The 21,263-nt window shown below is 43.7% G+C and overlaps 1 protein-coding gene across 4 annotated transcripts in view; it reads left to right on the forward strand.

Moving 5' to 3' along the window:
• Window positions 1–21,263, forward strand: part of DOCK3 (dedicator of cytokinesis 3) — a 1,203,328-nt gene that overhangs the window by 613,292 nt on the left and 568,773 nt on the right. The window lies entirely within an intron of this gene.

The following is a 21,263-nucleotide window of genomic DNA, read 5'->3' on the forward strand; positions in this document are numbered from 1 at the left end:
AATTGCACATAAATATTTTATCAGTCATAATGGAAATGTGAGCTTGTGTACACTACAAATAGGAAGTGTTTTGTTGTATTCTGTAAGTGAGACATTCTCGAATCTGGGCCTCAAGATCCCCAAACTGGTTGGCAGAACAATTTGGTTCTTATATTAACTGTACTCCATTATCTCTCATGGATATTTTATTGTGGAAACAAGTTTGGTTAGTTTAATGTTTAGATTAGACACCCACAAATGTTCATCATTTTCTGTCATATTCTTCTGCCATTTTCGGTCTTCTTAAGCTCTCTGCTACCTTTGATACTGTGAATCACCAGATTCTCCTCTCTACGCTTTCTTCATTTGTTTATTGTGGTATGGTCATTGCATGATTCATTTTCTGCCTGTCCAGGCATTCCTTTAGGATTCTGCTTAATGACCATTATTTTACTCATTACTCGTTTTGGGATCTCTCAGGCCATGGTACTGGGGCCACTGCTCTTCTCTGCTTAAACAAAACCTCTGGGGCCTTTTGTCATCTCCTTTAGGTGCTTTCTCTTTTTTTTTATTCACCAATGATGCCCAAATTTTATTATTATTCTCTTACCCCTCTGCTTCAGTTTCTACTCATTTATTTCATGCCTCTCAGCTGTTTCTTCTTGGATGTTTTCTTGTACTTAAACATTGTAGAGCTGAGGCCCTCTGCCTTCCAACATCCAGTTAGGGTCAGCACAAGGAATTTTACTGCCATAAACAGCATCAACATTTGACACCTCTGTAGTCCCTGTTTCACTGGCCATTTGGACTTAGCAGCTCACCTGGGGGTGCTGGGGCCATATTCTGACTTATGGTCCTAGGTTCTTTTGCCAACTGGGGAAAAAGGTGAAGTCTTTCAAGGCCATTGGCTTCTTGTAGGGTCTTCTGCTTCCTCCAGTAGAAGAAACACACTTAGTTCTTGATTGTAGATGAAACACACTTAGTTCTTGATTGTAGATGAAAATTCACTGAAGATATTCTTTGAAATAGTGCACATCAATACCGAAAAGAGAGTTCAGAAAAAAATCATAGTCACTGGTAAATGCACACTCCCTAGCAGTATATACTCTTGACAAGGGACCATCCCTAGACACTTCCCCAGTGGTAACTGCAAACTGGATGCAGACTCCTCCCTAGTAGGAAAACTGGAGACTTCTGATACACATCAAATGAGTATCTGCTGATGCTTTATTTAGGTAATATTTCTGTAGGAACTTCTCTGTGCATGTTAGTTTTCCTTCTGATTCTTTCCAAGAAAATCCATTTTCTACAAAACACTGAAGAAATCTCTCTCTCAAAGATGAGTATGGGACTAACCAGTGGCAACCAGGGCAGATACTTCCTTTGACACCCCTGCCCCTATATAATTGTAAAATAACCTAAACATCGATAAAATATTTTAAAACAGCAGACACATCAAATAACACATCAAATAACAGCCAATAATTAAAACTAATATATCTGTCATCCTAAGATTGTCATAGAGTGGGGGCACACATGCACATACAGAATATGCGTCCTCTCTCTCACACACACACACACACACACACACACACACACACACACACACACACATACATACACTCTTGGTGAGAGACAGAGGGAGCATGAGTTTTTGTGAGACACACAACACTTCCTCTGTGCCTCTCTCACACACACAGACACCCTTCCTCTATTTCTTTCTCCCACACCACACATGCTTCCTCTCTCTCTCTCTCTCTCTCCCACACACTAACACACACATACATGCAGACAAAAACTGAAGAAACCACAACTAGCCAGATGCTGTATGTAGTGCAACAATGGAGTGCACTATTCCTCAAAACAATATAATCAAGAAATATAAATCATTCAGAATTGTTAAACCATACTAAAAAATATACATTTGAAAACACACATAGGTACCCACGCACCCTAGTGGTCATAAATAGGAAAATAAAAGTTTATCCTGTATTGCAAAACCATCCACATAATCTGGCTAATGGCAGAGCTTGAACAGCAGAGGCAGAGCACAATTAAAAGCATACAGAGGTCCATATTTAGCTGCTGTGCACCTTGGCCAGTTAGCCTGATACTAACTGAGCCCATATATTCAGCAGTGTGGCAGCACCTCTAAATATATCCAGCTATCTTAAAGTTAGCTAGATAAGTTTATCAGGCTAACTTTAGGACAGCTCAATGGGCAGACCAGGATTAGCCAAATATGTTAAAAGCGTTAGCTGGACAACATATCTGACTAACTCAAATCCTTCCAGTTACACTCCCAAAACGCCTCTAACTTGTTCCAACTAAATTCTAATTTTATCATATAGTGACATATAATTTAATATTGTAAATTTTATTTCAATTACAAAAAATATTTTAATAAAGATCTTTTCACAATAATTTACATATTGAATATACAAAGGAATACATATTTCCAAAAAACAATTAGATAAAAAAACATTCACACATTATTCCACACACACACTCTCTCGTAGTGAAATTATTTTTATCCGTTGTTATTATTGAGAAAACTCTCGTTATCCTTCTTTGCAAGACTTTATAATACTCCCGACATGTTTCGCCTTCTCACAGGCTTCTTCAGGAGAGACTGTTTCAATTCACTACTGGACCCATATCTTTCAAACGATCTTTCCAAGTATCCCCATGTATTTATATTCTACAAAAAAATGTTTTAAATAACAAAACATTTTCATAATCCTTCAACAACTTTTTTATAAAAAAACTTATAGTAATTATATATGTGCCCAATATCCCATAAGCACATATATAAAAAACATACCTGAAATCCCAACTTTTATTTCTCAAACAATTCCACTGAATGATGTCCAATTCTCACTTAGCTTTTCTTGCTTCTGATTGTTTCCTCTAAAAAAGACAAACACAATCCATATTCCCCAAAAAAGCAACAAAAGGGACCACATGAGAAACTGAAAGAAGCAAATGACTCACCCTCCAACAAGCTCACTTCCAACTGATGCCTCAAGGGACAAATAAACTCGCCTCTTTGGACAATCTGACTCATTTCACCGCCATACTTCTCAGGCATTTAAACAAATAGCAAACACCAAAAAAGCCCAACTCCCTATTTAAAGGGCATCAAAACCAATCCAAACTCGGGATTTCAAAAATATGCCGGCCAATCAATCTTGTCGTTAAGCCCAGTCGGCTCCAAAGACTTTAAAAAGAATATCTACCTTTGTTCCGCTCGTAGCAGCATTTTATTCAGATCTCCTCCTCTTCTACTCTGAATCTCTTGCAAAACATAGAATCGTAGCTCATCCACTAAATGCTGGCTCTCTTGCCAGTGTTCCCCCAAAGGGGCTATCTCTGTGCTGGTTCAAATCTTACTACAATGCTCAGAAATCTGTGTTTTAATTTTTCTCGTTGTTTTCCCAACATATAATAAATTACACAGACATTTTATAATATAAATTACCAATGCCGACTGGCAATTAGTAAATGATTTAAAAAAAAAATTTTGTCCAGAAACTGGATGGACAAAATATTGTATGTCCAATGATAATTTACATACATTGCACCTAGTGCATGGCTTGTGGCCACCCATCAAATTATTCAAGGAGCCTCCAGAAATAAAATCTGAATGCACTAGCATGTCCCTCAAGTTTTTTGACCGTCGAAATGAAAACATCGGAAAATCTTTTAAACCAACAAACCCACTTACCAGATGCCAATGTTTTTAATAATCTGAATTAAATTACCTACTTTATTTGAAAAAGGTAAAACACACACCAGCGATGGAGACTCCTCTGTCCTCCGGGGAGTCAACAAAAGGTCACTGTTTATATATCTTGCTCTTTTATAAGCCCGTTTTACTACCCGTTCTGGATATCCCCTTACACCAAATCTCTCCCACAAGTCATTGGCATGTTTTTTAAAAACCGCCACATCAGAACAAATTCTCCATACCCTAAAAAATTGACTCAGTGGGACATTTTCTCTAATGTGTTTGGGATGAAAACTGGTGAAATGTAATAATCCATTTCTGTCTGTAGGCTTGCGATGCAACTCAGTTGTAAATCTCCCATTATCATAATGAATTTCCATATCCAAAAAAGGAACCGAATTACTCTGAATGTCACAAGTGAATTTCAAATTGACATCTTTTTCATTTATTTCATGAAAAAAACTTTCAAATTCTGTCCGAGATCCCGACCAAATAATAAAGATGTTGTCTATATAACGACCAAAAAAAAAACAAAAATAGAAAGAACCACAACCTGTCTTGTTACCATAAACACAAAAAACCAAAAAGAATAGGAATCCAAACCTTCAAAACTGTATACACCCGATGTGCTGATGATTATATTTAAAGTTTATGTTGAAACCGCATCAGCAAGCCAGACAACGGCAGTAGGGTAACTTGCCGTCCGGACTACTCGTCACTTGCGGCTTTGTTGTCAGTTAAATGAAAGTCTATATTCAATTGTTGTAGAATATCAATGCATATATGACATCTGTTCCTTTAAATGCGAATGAAGAATAAAGCCCGACATCGGCCGGTGTTTCGCGATCAAAATCGCTTCTTCAGGAGTCAATTACAATGATTTCAATGAATATAGAACAGATGCTGTTTGAAAACAAGGAAACATATATCAAATATATAATCTGCCCAGAATAATATCAAATACTTAACTCGGGGTGTTACAGCGACGCCAACCTTCATCCCGGACGATACCGTCTCCCAAAAGTAAATCTTCTGAACGGGACAGAACCAACCTTGAGACGCTAACCCTTTAAAAAGCCCGCGTTTTTGTGTGCGTGGTGACGTGTGACGTCCCGTCACACTGACGAAACATTACTATGGTGACGCGGGGGAAAGAGACTGAGAAAGTCCTAGCTTGTGTGATCCAGCCCTCAAAGAGACGGAAATCGGGGGGGGGGAGGGAACTTGAGATAGCTGCTTCTGAGCAAACTTGCCTGCAACAGCTCCCATGATTTTATAGCAATATAGAAATGGCAGCAGAAAAGGACCAATAGTCCATCCAGTCTGCCCAGCTTTCTTCCCATGTAGTATCTGCCGCGCTGTGCAGGTTATCCCCATGTATCAGTCAGTGCTGCGCGATGTGCTTTGCTTATGGACTTGGCCATAGAAACAGTCCTGTGTTTTTTCCTCAATAGCCCAGACTGTAAAAACATCATAGCTTGTGTTGGTTGTCTCTGAATCCAAAACCGTCTTTCCCTCCATCCCCCATCCCCCTCCTTCAAAACAGAAAACGATGTTACAGTTGCATCAAAAGCATAAAGGCTTATTGGTTAAGGATAGTAATCTCATGCCTTCTGTAAAGGGCGGTAACTGCTGCTCTGTGCAGGTTACTCCCATGCTTATCATTTCCCCAGACTATAAAAGTCAGGGCCCTTATTGGTTGCTGTCTGAATCAAATTCCCCTTTTCCCCTGCCTTTGAAGCAGAAAGCAATGTTAGAGTTGCATCAAAAGTATCATGGATTATTGATTAAGGGTAGTAACCGCCACACCAGCAAGTTACCCCATGCACACTTTCTTCCATTTCTTTAGGACTTGGCTGAGAAGCAGTCCTGTGCTTTTTCCCCTTTGTCTGCTTATCAGTATCCCAGACCATGGAATTCGGGGTTCTCAGTTCTTGTCTGAATCCAATTCCTATTTTCCACTTACTGCCTGAGCAGGTATCAATGTTGCACTTGCATTAAAAGCATCAAAGCAATTTGGTTAAGGGTAGTAATCTCCTTGCCTTCTGCTAAGGGTAGTAACCACGGTACCAGCAAGATACCCCCTCACGCTTATCTCATTTCCATCCTCTAGCCTTTAGAGATCCACAGGGCTGGATTTTAAAAGGGTTACGAGCATAAGGTACGCGCGTAACCTTTTAAAACGCCCCTGCGAGCGCTGAGCCTATATTGCATAGGCTTCTGGCGCGCGCAAAGCCCCAGGACGCACGTAAGTCCCGGGGCTTTCTTGGCATGGGCGTGTCAGGAGGCGTGACGCGGTCGGCGCATCATCGGGAGGCGTCGGGGGCGTGACGCGGCCGGCGTGTCATCCGGGGGCGGTGCCGTGGGCGTGGTTTCGGCCCGGGGCGTTCCGGGGGCGTGGCCGTGGCCTCCAGACCAGCCCCCGGACCGGAACATGGCGCATGGCAGCTGGCCCGGCACGCGCAAATTTACGCCTGCTTTGAGCAGGCGTAACTTGTGCGACAAAGGTGGGGGGGGGGGGTTAGGGAGGGGAAGGTGGGGGGAGGCGGAAGGAAAGTTCCCTCCGAGGCCGCTCTGATTTCGGAGCGGCCTCGGAGGGAGCGGGCAGCGTGCGCAAGGCTCGGCGCGCGCAAGTTGCACAAATGTGCACCCCTTACGCGCGCAGACCCCGGATTTTATAAGATACGCGCGGCTACGCGCGTATCTTATAAAATCCGGCATACTTTTGTTCGCGCCTGGTGCGCAAACAAAAGTACGTGCGCGCGCTATGTTTTAAAATGTACCCCAGCATGTTTATCCTATGCCCATTTCAATTCTTTGATTGTTTTCTTTTTCACCACCTCCTCCAGGCCTCTACCACAATGTCCATGAAGAAATATTTCCTGATGTTGGTTCTGAGTTTTCCCCCCTGGTTTTTAATTTCGTGACCCCTAGTTCTGTTTTCATTCCAACGGAAAAGGTTTGTAAGTCCATACATCATTGAAACCTTTTAGGTATCTGAAAGTCTGTATCATATCTCCCCTGCACATCCAGGGTATACATATTCAGGTCCTTTAGCCTCTCCTCATAGGTCTTCTGATACAGATCCCACACCATTTTCTTCACCCTTCTCTGGACCACCTCCATCTTGTCTCTATTCTTTTTGAGATACGGGCTCCAGAACTGAACACAATAGTCCAGGTGAGGCCTCATGAAGGATCTGTACAAGAGCATTATCACCGCCTTTTTCTTACTGGTTATACTACTCTTTATGCAGCCCAGCATTCTTCTGGCTTTAGCTATCGCTTTGCCACATTGCTTTGCCATCTTCAGATCCCCGGACACTATTACCCCAAGATCCTTTTCTTAATCCGTGCACATCAGTCTTTCAATCCCCCATCACATACAGCTATTTTGGATTACTGTATCCCAGATGCATGACTCTGTACTTCTTGATATTCAATCCCAGCTGCCAAATCTTTAACCACTCTTCAAGCTTTCTTAAATCACTTTTCATTCCTCTACTTCTTCAGGCGTTTCAGATCTTAGTATCATCCGCAAATAGACATACTTTACCTTATATCCCCTCACTATAGTCTGGATAAGGATGGCCATCACTACAGTAGGTTCAGTCAGTCTTTCCTTTGGAATCTGTTTGAGGTGTAGAACCCAACTCTCCCCACGTGGAGGGCCTGATGTTTGGGTTCAAGCTATCTCCCCCCTCTTTTACCAACAGCACTGTTGTTGTGCCCATTGGCATCTGGTTGGGTATCTGTTGGTCTCCTTTTGTGTTGGGGAGCAGCCTGTAGCTAGGGATTCACCCAAGTGTGAGGACTACCATCTTGCTTGTCCTCAGAGAAAGGAGGTTTGCTTACCTGTAACAAGTGTTCTCCGAGGACAGCAGGATATAGCCCTCACAAAACCTGCCCGCCACCCGCAGAGTTGGGTTTTTCCTAATTTTTTTTAATATATATATATATATATATATACTATCATAGAACACTCCCTGTGCAGTGGAGTAAAAGCACTAAATATTTTCTCAAATGCTTCCTTTTATTATATTTATAGAAAAATATCAAAAATAGGCATTCATATTACATTAACCAGTTGTAAAATCTGCATTGAATGTTCAAATTTTTATTTCTTCACAAGTTATTTAAAAACATTCCCACTCATACTCATACACACACTATCCATTCATAACTCAAATCCTAAATTGAACAATCCTTGCTTTGCTTTAGCATAAATTCTCTTTTCTTTACAAGAATCAAAGAATCTCAATACTTCGTTGTATATCAATCATTAGACATCAATATCTTTCTGTTAATCCTGACCGGGCCCTTTTCCACTGAGAAAATTGACCATTTAATCCTACTCTCTGTTTCCTGTCTTTTAACCAGTTTGTAATCCATGAAAGGACTTCGCCTCCTATCCCATGACTTTTTAGTTTTCGTAGAAGCCTCTCATGAGGGACTTTTTCAAACGCCTTCTGAAAATCCAAATACACTACATCTACTGGTTCACCTTTATTCACATGTTTATTAACCCCTTCAAAAAAATGAAACAGATTTGTTAGGCAAGACTTCCCTTGGGTAAATCCATGTTGACTGTGTTCCTTAAATCATGTCTTTCTATATGCTCTACGATTTTGATCTTGAGAATAGTTTCCAGTATTTTTCCCAGCACTTAAGTCAGGCTCACTGGTCTATAGTTACCCGGATCACCCCTGAGCCTTTTTTAAATATTAGGGTTACATTGGCCACCCTCCAGTCTTCAGGTACAATGGATGATTTTAATGATAGGTTAAAAATTTTAACTAATAGATCAGAAATCTCATTTTTGAGTTCCTTCACTACCCTAGGATTCATACCATCTGGTCCAGGTGATTTGTTACTCTTTAGTTTGTCAGTCTGGCCTACTACATCTTCCAGGTTCACAGTGATTTCGTTCAGTTCGTCTGACTCATCACCCCTGAAAACCATCTCCGGAACTGGTATCTCCCCAACATCCTCATTAGTAAACACGGAGGCAAAGAATTAATTTAGTCTTTCTGCAATGGCCTTATCTTCCCTAAGAGCCCCTTTAACCCCTCGGTCATCTAATGGTCCAACCGACTCCCTCACAGGTTTCTTGCTTTGGATATATTTAAAAAAGTTTTTATTATGAGTTTTTGCCTCTATGGCCAACTTCATTTCAAATTCTCTCTTCGCCTGTCTTATCAATGTTTTACCCTTAACTTTACAATGCTTATGCTTTATCCTATTTTCTTCAGATGGATCCTTCTTCCAATTTTTGAAGGATATTTTTTTGGCTAAAATAGCCTCTTTCACCTCACCTTTTAACCATGACGGTAATTGTTTTGCCTTCCTGCCACCTTTCTTAATGCGTGGAATACATATGGACTGCGCCTCTAGGATTGTATTTTTAAACAATGTCCAAGCATGTTGAACACTTTTAACCTTTGCAGCTGCACCTTTCAGTTTTTCTCTAACTATTTTCCTCATTTTATCAAAGTTTCTCTTTTTAAAATTTAGTGTTAGAGCTGCAGATTTACTTATTGTCCCCCTTCCAGTTATTAGTTTAAATTTGATCATGTTATGATCACTGTTGCCAATTGGCCCCACCACCGTTACCTCTCTCACCAAATCCTGTGTTCCACTAAGAATTAAATCTAAAATACCTCCCTCTCTTTTTGGTTCCTGAACCAATAGCTCCATGAAGCATTCATTTATTACATCCAGGAACTTTGTCTCTAGCAAGTCCTGATGTTACATTTACTCAGTCAATATTGGGTTAATTGAAATCTCCCATTATTATTGCACTGCTAAATTGGTTAGCTTCCCCTGATTTCTCTTAGCATTTCATCAACTGTCTGACCATTTGTCCAGAAGGACGGTAGTATACACCTATCACTATACTCTTACCCAACACACATGGGATTTCTACCCATATAGATTCTACTGAGTATTTAGTCTCTTGTATGATCTTTATCCTGTTGGACTCTATACCCTCCCGGACATAAAGTGCCACACCCCCACCAAGTTGATCCTCCCTATCATTGCACCCTGATATAGCACTGTCCCATTGGTTATCCTCCTTCCACCAAGTCTCTGTGATGCCAGTTATGTCAATCTCATCATTTGTTGCTATACACTCTAACTCTCCCATCTTACTTCTTAGACTTCTGGCATTGGCATTCAGACATTTCAAAGTGTGGCTTTTGCTTGTTTTAACAACCTGCTTTTCAGTTGTTTGGGATAATTTGGAAATCATTAGCTTTGGTGATTTTTTATATATATAGGCATATGGACTATGTTTGCTTTTAATGGAACCTCAACTCTACTATTTCATTAGTATCCTTCAAGGATACATTTCTCCGAACCATGCACTGCTGAGTGACTGTCAGCTTTCCCCCTTGTTCTAGTTTAAAAGCTGCTCTATCTCCTTTTTGAAAGTTAGTGCTAGCAGCTTGGTTCCACTCTGGTTAAGGTGGAGTCCATCCTTTCGGAAACGTCTCATCTTTCCCCAAAAGGTTCCCCAGTTCCTTACAAAGCTGAATCCCTCTTCCCTGCACCATCGTCTCATCCACGCATTGAAACTCTGGAGCTCTGCCTGCCTCTGGGGACCTGCACGTGGAACAGGAAGCATTTCAGAGAATGCCACCCTGGAGGTTCTGGATTTCAGCTTCCTACCTAAAATCCTAAATTTGGCTTCCAGAACCTCTCTCCCACATTTTTCTATGTCGTTGGTGCCCACATGTACCACGACAGCCAGCTCCTCCCCAGCACTGTCTATAATCCTATCTAGGTGACGCGTGAGGTCTGCTACCTTCGCACCAGGCAGGCAAGTTACCAGGCGGTCCTCACATCCACCAGCCAGCCTGCTTATCTACATTTCTAATAATCGAATCACCAACTATGATGGCCGGCCTAACCCTTCCCTCCTGGGCAGTAGCACTGGGAGATTTGTCCTCAGTACGAGAAGACAATAAATCACCTGGAGAGCAGGTCCTTGCTACAGGATCACTTCCTGCTACACCAGGGTGATGTTCTCCTACTGGGAGACCTTTCTGATCCAAGGCAGCACTGGGGCTGCCAGAATGGATTTGGGACTTGGCTACTATGTCCCTGAAGGTCTCGTCAATGTAGCTCTCTGTCTCCCTCAGCTCTTCCAAGTCTGCTACTCTAGCCTCCAGAGATCGGACTCGTTCCCTGAGAGCCAGGGGCTCTTTGCACCGAGTGCACACATACAGTCTCTCACCGGCGGGTAAAAAATCATACATGTGACACTCAATACAAAAGACTGGAAAGCCCCCCTCTTGCTGCTGGACTGCTGCCTTCATCTTAGTTTTATTGAGATCCTAGTTAAGTTTAGGATACTAAGGGAGTTGGAATGAGAGTACTTTAAATTTACAGGTGTATTTAGTAATTAATCAGCTAGTGTCCTACAAGGGAATGATTAAACTTTCAATAAGAGCTGGTACAATAGTATGATTTAGATAAAACCCTGATTGATTTTTAATGAAAAAGTGTCTTCTGCCTAAAAATCAAGGGTTGAGTTGGTGGGAAAGACAGACACTAGAATTATCTATCTCTGGCTTGCTTATTACCTCAGACACACACAAACTCTAAAGAATATATCCCTTAATTTCACCTTTCACCAAACTTTTATAAACCCAAAAATTTCTGAAAACTATATTTACCAATCCTCTTAAACCACAGTTAAATTAATCTTCACTCAGTTAATGGGTTTGAGATTCCGGTCCTCTTCTACTGCAAAGGGTGCGGGGCCTCTGGAAGCTGGGGCTGTGGAAGTCAATCCCTGGATCGCTTGCAGTGACCTCTGGACTCCTCTCCTGGGGGATGCTGGGAGCAGTATGCAGATGAGCCTTCCAGTCCTCCTCTACTGTAAAGGGTGCGGGGCTTCTGGAAGCTGGGGCTGTGGAAGACAATCCCTGGCTCGCTTGCGGTGACCTCTGGACACCTCTCCCGGGGGATGCTGGGAACAGTTTGCAGATGAGCCTTCCGGTCCTCCTCTACTGCAAAGGGTACGGGGCCTCTGGAAGCTCGGGCTGTGGAAGTCAATCCCTGGATCGCTTGCGGTGACCTCTGGACTCCTCTCCCGGGGGATGCTGGGAGCAGTATGCAGATGAGCCTTCCGGTTCTCCTCTACCGACATTCCTCTACTCCTCCTGGTAAGGAACAGAAGGCATTAGATGCATTGGAATGAAGAGTTTTCCAAGGGTCCATGTTGATAGCGCGAATAGCAGCATCTCAATTATACATGACCCACTACAATAGAAATCTCTGGAAACAAGTCCAGGAGATTGCGGAGACATTACCACAGCAACAACAAGAAGCCTTGTCCTGCATGCTGCAAAAAGGATTGGAAGCAGGCAAACATGAAGTCAGAGCTGCCTATGATTATTTTGAAACAGCATCCAGAGTCTCAGCAGCGGGTATCAGTGCTAGGTGCTGGGCCTGGCTCAAGGCATCAGACCTACGCTCGGAAGTGTAGGACAAACTTGCAGATCTACCCTGTACAGGAGACAACCTATTCAGGGACAAGATCCAGGATGCAGTGGCCCAGTTTAAAGACCATCATGAGGCCCTGCGTCAGTTGTCAACTGTCTCCCCAGATATTCCCTCCGTAGCCCACAGGGGCACACGAAGGGACACCAGGAAACAATTCTACAGGCCATGCATATATTTCCCTCCTGCGCCCCTGCACGACCACTTCAAGCACCTCAGAGGGGACAGGCATGCCAAGCAAGAACACCAAGGCCACAGCCAGCTCCAGAAACTGGCCCTGCAGCTGGATTTTGACTCCTTTCCAGAGAGCAGTAGCCATCCTCCTGTGGGGGGCCGCCTTTGCCACTATTCAACCAATTGGCACCCAATTACCATGGACCAGTGGGTATTGTCCATTATAACCCACGGTTACCATCTAAATTTTTCAAAAATACCCTTGGACTTCCTTCCCATTCCATTCTGGAGCTAGGACGATCACACAGTACTACTTGAGCCAGAGCTCTTGACCCTTCTGTCGGCCAGAGCCGTGGAACCGGTTCCACTGAATCAGCAGGGGAGGGAGCTCTACTCCAGGTACTTCCTAATTCCAAAAAAGACCGGCGGTCTCCGGCCTATTCTGGATCTCCGTGCCTTGAACACATTTCTTCACAAGGAATGGTTCAGAATGGTGTCCTTGGGAACCATGCTTCCGCTCTTACAACAGGGGGATTGGCTCTGCTCTCTGGACCTTCAAGATGCATACGCCCACATTGCGATCTTCCCTCCTCATCGCAAGCATCTGCGATTCGTGGTGGGTCACAGGCACTATCAATACAGGGCCCTGTCATTCGGCCTCGCCTCTGCGCCCCGAATATTTACAAAATGCCTGGCAGTCGTGGCTGCACAGTTACACAGAAGGGGCGAATACATTTTTCCATACCTGGACGACTGACTCATAAGAAGCCAGTCCAAACAAGGAGCCCTCGACTTCCTCGGACTCACCATACGACTTCTAAACTCATTGGGATTTCTAATCAGTTACTTCAAATCCCATTTAATTCCGTCTCACCATCTCTCCTTCATAGGAGCAGAACTGGACACGACACTAGCCAAAGCATTCTTACCGAACGACCGCACGATTACGCTGTTCAATCTGGCTAGCTCTATCTGCCATTGAAAAAGAACCTTGGCTGGCCACCTACTCAATTCCTCGGCCATATAGCATCAACAGCCCATATCACCCCAATGGCACACCTAGCCATGAGGGTGACACAATGGACTCTAAAATCTAAGTGGCGACAAGCTACTCAACCGCTTTCGTCCCTAGTACACGTCACCAGCCAGCTTCATCTGTCCCTTGCCTGGTGAACACACAAAGCCAACTTGCAAGTAGGTCTTCCTTTCCAGCCACCTGTTCCTCAGGTTACCCTAACCACGGACGCCTCCAACCTAGGTTGGGGAGCCCATGTCCAAGGCCTTCAAACTCATGGGACTTGCACAACAGCCGAAGCAACCCATCAAATCAATTTTCTGGAGCTTTGGGTGATGCGTTATGCCCTTTATGCATTCCAGGACTGCCTCTCCAAAAAAGTTGTCATGAGCCAAACAGACAACCAAGTTGCGATGTGGTACCTGAACAAACAGGGGGGCATGGGCTCTTACCTGCTCTGCCAAGAGGTTGTGCAGATTTGGGCCTGGGCCCTGTCGCACTCCATACTACTGCGAGCCACTTATCTAGAAGGTACGCAGAGTGCACAGGCAGACAGCCTCAGCCGATGTTTCCAGCCCCACGAGTGGTCTCTGGATCCCTCGGTTGCGAGCAGAATCTTCCACAGGTGGGGTCAGCCAACCATCGACCTCTTTGCGTCCAGTCACAACCACAAAGTGAAATGCTTCTGCTCCCTACACAGGGACTGAAGGCACCAGCCAGGGATGCCTTCACCCGTCCCTGGAACACAGGCCTACTATGTGTGTATCCTCCAATTCCGCTGATAGCCAAGACTCTCATGAAGCTACAACAGGATCGAGGCTTAATGATACTCATAGCTCCGTATTGGCCACGCGAAGTATGGTTCCCCATACTTCTCAACCTCTCTGTCCAGAAACCCATTCGCATGGGCACAGCGCCCAACCTCATAACACAGAATCATGGCAAGTTTCCCACCAAAACCTCCAGACCCTCACTCTGATGGCCTGGATGTTGAAAGGTTGATACTACAACCACTCAATCTTTCTAGTGACATCTCTCAAGCCCTCGTAGCTTCACAAAAGCCTTCCATGCAGAAGTCTTACCGCTCTAAATGGAAGAGGTTTAGTTTGTGGTGTACACAGAAGGGCTTGGATCCCTTTTCTTGCCCCACATTGAATCTGTCAGACTATCTCTGGCACTTTCAGAATCTGGCCTACAGACTTCCTCAATACGAGTACACCTCAGGATGCCCTGATAATGGCTTAACCCCTGGTGAGTCGCTTCATCAGAGGCTTATTACAGCTTAAGCCTCCTCTGCGGCCACAGGTCATGGCATGGGATCTCAATGTTGTCCTTTCACGGCTCATGCACACTCCTTTTGAGCTCTTGCACTCCTGCAACCTCAGATACCTTACATGGAAAGTACTTTTCCTAGTAGCCATCACGTCTGCTCGCAGGGTAAGTGAGTTACAGGCCCTTGTGACCTACTCACCCTACACAATGTTCCTCCATGACCGGGTGATTCTTCACACTCACCCTAAATTCCTTCCTAAGGCGGTAACTGATTTCCATTTAAATCTGTCCATAGTCTTGCCCACTTTCTTTCCAAGGCCTCACGGTCATCCGGGTGAGTGAGCTCTGCACACCTTGGACTGTAAGCGTGCTCTTGCATTTTATTTAGACCACACCGCAGTCCATAGGAAATCCACCCAACTCTTCGTATCTTTTGATAAAAGCAAGCTAGGAGTTGCAGTGGGCAAGCAGACACTCTCCAACTGGTTGGCAGACTGCATTGCATTCTGCTACCAGCAAGCAGGCCTTCCACTTCAGGGATGAGTGAAGGCACACTCCGTCAAGGCCATGGCAACGTCAGTAGCACACTACCGTTCAGTACCGATTGCCAACATCTGCAGGGCTGCGACATGGAGCTCTCTCCACAGCTCACTACTGTCTAGACAAGGTTGTAAGGCAAGACTCTCTTTGGCCAGTCTGTCCTAAAGAATTTATTCCCAGTGTAGAAACCCAACTCGTCCTACCTCAACCCACTGTGAATTTCAGGCTGCCTCATCCTTGCCAACAGCACCCCCGTTGTGCCTGTTGCACATTGAGTGCTGGTTGGCCTATTTCATATGACGCAGCCTGTAGCTTGCTTTTCACCCATATGTGAGGACTACCATCCTGCTTGTCCTGGGAGAAAGAGTTGCTTACTTATAACAGGTGTTCTCCCAGGACAGCAGGATGTTAGTCCTCATGAGCCCCCCCCCCCCACCCCGCGGAGTTGGGTTCGTTATCGTTTTCTTATTTTATTTTTCGCTTATACTTTTTACTACAGACGAGACTTAAGGGGGAATCACTGGTGGCTACAGGGTTAGTGGCATGCTGGGCATGCTCAGTGTGCCAATCAAAGTTCTAGAAACTTTGACAAAAGTGTTCCGTGACAGGGCTCCATCTGATGATGTCACCCCATATGTGAGGACTAACATCCTGCTGTCTTGGGAGAACACCTGTTACAGGTAAGCCACTCTGCTTCTTTTTTTTTTTTAATAACTTCTAGATGTTGCTTTTGCTTTTGAAAGCTATGCAACCAAAAGTTATACTATTTGGGAGCTTTCCTTCAGTCTTAATAGATCATTGAAGTACATTTTGAAGCTTTGAAAAAGTCAAAATTCCTTTGCTCGTGGACATAAGTTCACCAAAATGAATGACCATGACAATCAGTTCAATAAAATCACATACAGCAAAGCATTTTCCTGTGACCTTTAAGCATATTACTTCTTTCCCATATACTGTTCTTTATCCAGCCTATGAGAAACCTCAGCAACAAGCAAGCAAGAGAGTAATGAAAAGAAATAGAAGTTGATTTATAAGGATATAAATAACATAAATATTTACTAAGCCTAGAAAACTGCCGCATCAACATTGTTTAATGACCTTGTGGAGATGAGAGAACAGTAAAAGCATTTTCATCTCTAGATCACAAGCAATCTTTATCAGCATCTCTTACCACTGACACATCAGACAGTTCCTGCAGCACAGAACAATGCCTAAGCAACAGCCTGAAATTGGAGTCTCAGCAGGATAGCAAACACTGCAACTTAACTTGAAAAGCTAGGTTCTGTGTCTTTCTAAACCAGATGAATCACTCAGTGCCCTTCCAAAGGAAGTGGTGAAGGCCAGAATTGTGAAGGACTTCAAAGGGGCGTGGGATAAACACTGTGGGGTAGATTTTTAAAAAATGCGCGTTCGCGTACTTTTGTTGGCGCACCAGTCGCAAACAAAAGTACGCTGGATTTTAGTAGATACTCGCGTAGCCGCTAAAATCCAGGATCAGCGCGCGCAAGGCTGCCGATTTTGGGCAGCCGGCGCGCACCGAGCCGCGCAGCCTGCCTCCGTTCCCTCCGAGGCCGCTCCGAAATCGAGCGGCCTCGGAGGGAACTCTCTTTCGCCCTCCCCTCACCTTCCCCTCCCCTCCTCTACCTAACCCACCCCCCCCGGCCCTATCTAAACCCCCCTCCCTACCTTTGTCCAGGGATTTACGCCTCCCGGAGGGAGACGTAAATCCCCGCGCGTCAGTGGGCCGCTGGCGCACCGAGACGCAACCCAGGGGCGGTTCCGGACAGCGCGGCCATGCCCCCGGACCGCCCTGGGCCGAAACCACGCCCCCGGGCCCGCCCCCAAACTGCCGCGTTCCGCCCCCAAAACGCCGCGTCGATCGGCCACGCCCCCGACAAAATACCCCGGGACTTATGCGAGTCCCGGGGCTCTGCGCGCGCCGGCAGGCCTATGGAAAATAGGCGCGCCGGCGCGCAAGGCCCTGCTCGCATAAATCCGGGCGGATTTACGCGAGCAGGGCTTTTAAAATCCACCCCTGTGGATCTATAAAGTCTAGAGGATGTGTATGAAGAGTGGGTGAAATGCGGGAATGACGGCTACTACCTGGAGATAATACCAATGACGGCTATTACCTGGAGATAGTACCCTTATTCAATAAACATACACACATTTAATGCGACTCCAACGTTGCTGTAAGCTTCAACGGCAAGAGGTAATGTGGGAAAAAAAAAAGGATTTCCATTCACAAAAAATGCGGGGAGTAGCTTGCTGGTTAAGGCGGTTACTACTCCTAACCAAATAAGCATGAATCTTCACTTTCAATGCCTATCCAGCATAGCTCTCTGCTTCAACGACAAGGGAGAAAGTCTGATACTTCACGCATATCCAGCATAGCTCTCTGCTTCAATGGCAGGGGGAAATGAAGAAAAGTGGATCTATATACAGACAACAACCAACAAGGACTGAATTACATAGACTGGGTAAACAAGCATGGGTGTAGCTTGCTTATTGCGGCGGTTACTATCCCTAACTAATTAAGCTAGATATCCACTTAGATGCAGTTCCAACACTGCTCTCTGCATTATGGTGGGGGTGGAAGGGATACAGAGCCAAAAGGTTATTAAGGGCCAAGAGTAACAGATAAGTATGAGAGAGGAGAAAAAAGAAAAAAGTGCGAAAGCTTGCTGGGCAGACTGGATGGGCCGTTTGGTCTTCTGCCGTCATTTTTATGTTTCTATGTAAATGTGGCCAAAAACAGTAACTGGCACCTGCTACAATGAGAGCAGCCCAGCAGCATTTCATCATGCACGACACATAAAGTGAATGCAAACAGTGATTCTTTTAAGTTTTAGCCAGAACTTTGTTGAGCAGTATATACTGTGAGATAGATCATTGAAATTATCTATGGATGTTTATATTTTTTTTCTCTATATATATTATTTCTCTAGAATAGATAATTGTGTCTCTGTCAATTTAGTGTCCCATTATCCTTTCCACCACAACTGAATTTGAGCACTCTTTCCCCTTTTACACTCTTACCTGTGTATTTGGCTACCTTTGATTTCACCATCCCAGAGCATCCACCAATTGGCTCCCTGCAGCCAGACAGTAAGCACAAAAAACCAACAGCCTCTGTGTTTACCGGAGTCTTGTATCATAATGCACATGTGCGCTGGTGTCGCTATTTGCACCCTATCAGTCACCAACAGACAGAGACCAGTTAATGGGACCTGAGCACTTTATTTATATATGGAGATAGATATGTACACATGCACATATCATACAGTACATATATCTTAAATAGATTTATAAATACCTATGTACTGTATTTAAATAAAGAACATACCATACTGGGTCAGACCAAGGGTCCATCAAGCCCAGCATCATGATACCATTACAAGTAATAGCAGTGGCTATTTTCTAAGTCAGCTCAATTAATAGCAGGTAATGGACTTCTCCAAGAACATAGCCAATCTTTTTTTAAACACAGCTATACTAACTGCACTAACCACATCCTCTGGCAACAAATTCCAGAGTTTAATTGTGTGTTGAGTGAAAAAGAACTTTCTCCAATTAGTTTTAAATGTGCCACATGCTAACTTCATGGAGTGCCCCCTAGTCTTTCTATTATGCGAAAGAGTAAATAACTGATTTACATTAACCCGTTCTAGACCTCTCATGATTTTAAACACCTCTATCATATCCCCCCTCAGCAGTCTCTTCTCCAAGCTGAAAAGTCCTAACCTCTTTAGTTTTTCCTCATAGGGGAGCTGTTCCATTCCCCTTATCATTTTGGTTGCCCTTCTCTGTACCTTCTCCATCACAATTAAATCTTTTTTGAGATGCGGCGACCAGAATTGTACACAGTATTCAAGGTGCAGTCTCACCATGGAGCGATACAGTGGCATTTTGACATTTTCCGTTTTATTCATCATTCCCTTTCTAATAATTCCCAACATTCTGTTTACTTTTTTGACTGCTGCAGCATACTGAACCGACGATTTCAATGTGTTATCTACTATGACGCCTATATCTCTTTCTTGGGTGGTAGCCCCTAATATGGAACCTAACATTGTGTAACTATAGCATGGGTTATTTTTCCCTTTATGCATCACCTTGCACTTAGCAACATTAAATTTCATCTGCCATTTTGATGCCAAATTTGCAGTCTCACAAGGTCTTCCTGCAATTTATCACAATCTGCTTGTGATTTAACTACTCTGAACAATTTTGTATCATCTGCAAATTTGATTACCTCACTCGTCATATTTCTTTCCAGATCATTTATATATATATATTGAAAAGAAAGGGTACCAGTACAGATCACTGAGGCACTCCACTGCCCACTCCCTTCCAATGAGAAAATTGTCCATTTAATCCTACTCTCTGTTTCCTGTCTTTTAGCCAGTTTGTAAACCACGAAAGGACATCGCCACCTATCCCATGACTCTCTGCTTTTCCTAGAAACCTCTCATGAGGAACTTTGTCAAACGCCTTCTGAAAATCCAAGTACACTACATCTACCTGTTCACCTTTATTCACGTTCAAAAAAGTGAAGCAGATTTGTGAGGCAAGACTTGCCTTGGATAAAGCCATGCTGACTTTGTTCCATTAAACCATGTCTTTCTATATGTTCTGTAATTTTGCTGTTTAGAACACTTTCCACTATTTTTCCTGGCACTGAAATCAGGCTAACCAGTCTGAAGTTTCCCGGATTGCCCCTGGAGCTCTTTTTAAATATGGTGTTTACATTAGCTATCCTCCAGTCTTCAGGTACAATGGATGATTTTAATGATAGGTCAAAATTTTTACTAATAGGTCTGAAATTTCATTTTTTAGTTCCTTCAGAACTCTGGGGTGTATACCATCCGGTCCAGGTGATTTACTACTCTTCAGTTTGTCAATCAGGCCTACCACATCTTCTAGGTTCACCGTGATTTGGTTCAGTCCATCTAAATCATTACCCATGAAACCCTTCTCCAGTACGGGTATCTCCCCGACATCCTCTTCAGTAAACACCGAAGCAAAGAAATCATTTAATAGTTCCGCGATGGCCTTATCTTCTCCAAGTGCCCCTTTTACCCCTCGATCATCTAATGGTCCAAATGACTCCCTCACAGGCTTTTTGCTTCGGATATATTTAAAAAAGATTTTACTGTGAGTTTTTGCCTTTATGGCCAACTTCTTTTCAAATTCTCTCTTAGCCTGTCTTATTAATGTCTTACATTTAACTTGCCAACGCTTATGCATTATCCTGTTTTCTTCTGTTGGATCCTTCTTCCAATTTTTGAATGAAGATCTTTTGGCTAAAATATCTTCTTTCACCTCCCCTTTTAACCATGCCAGTAATCGTTTTGCCTTGTTTCCATCTTTTTTAATGTGTGGAATACATCTGGACTGTGCTTCTAGGATGGTATTTTTTAACAATCACCACGCCTCTCGCACACGTTTTACCTTTGTAGCTGCTCCTTTCAGGTTTTTTTTATTTTTCTCATTTTATCAAAGTTTCCCTTTTGAAAGTTTAGCATGAGAGCCGTGGATTTGCTTACTTGTCCCCCTTCCAGTCATTAATTCAAATTTGATCATATTGTGATCACTATTGCAAAGCGTCCCCACTACCGTTACCTCTCTCACCAAATCCTGTCCTCCACTGAGAATTAGATCTAAAATTGCTCCCTCTCTTGTTGGTTCCTGAACCAATTGCTCCATAAAGCTGTCATTTATTCCATCCAGGAACTTTATCTCTCTAGCATGTCCTGATGAGTCATTTACCCAGTCAATATTGGGGTAATTGAAATCTCCCATTATTACCACACTATCTATTTGGTTAGCTTCCCTAATTTCTCTTAGCATTTCACTGTCCATCTCATCATCTTGACCAGGTGGACGGTAGTATACTCCTATCACTATAGTCTTCCCCAACACACAAGGGATTTCTACCCATAAAGATTCGATTGTGCATTTAGTCTCATACAGGATGTTTATCCTGTTGGACTCTATGCCATCCCGGACATAAAGCGCCACACTGCCTCCCGGGTGCTCC

Source organism: Rhinatrema bivittatum, chromosome 4 (genome assembly GCF_901001135.1).
Source record: "Rhinatrema bivittatum chromosome 4, aRhiBiv1.1, whole genome shotgun sequence".
Classification (NCBI taxonomy): Eukaryota; Metazoa; Chordata; class Amphibia; order Gymnophiona; family Rhinatrematidae; genus Rhinatrema; species Rhinatrema bivittatum.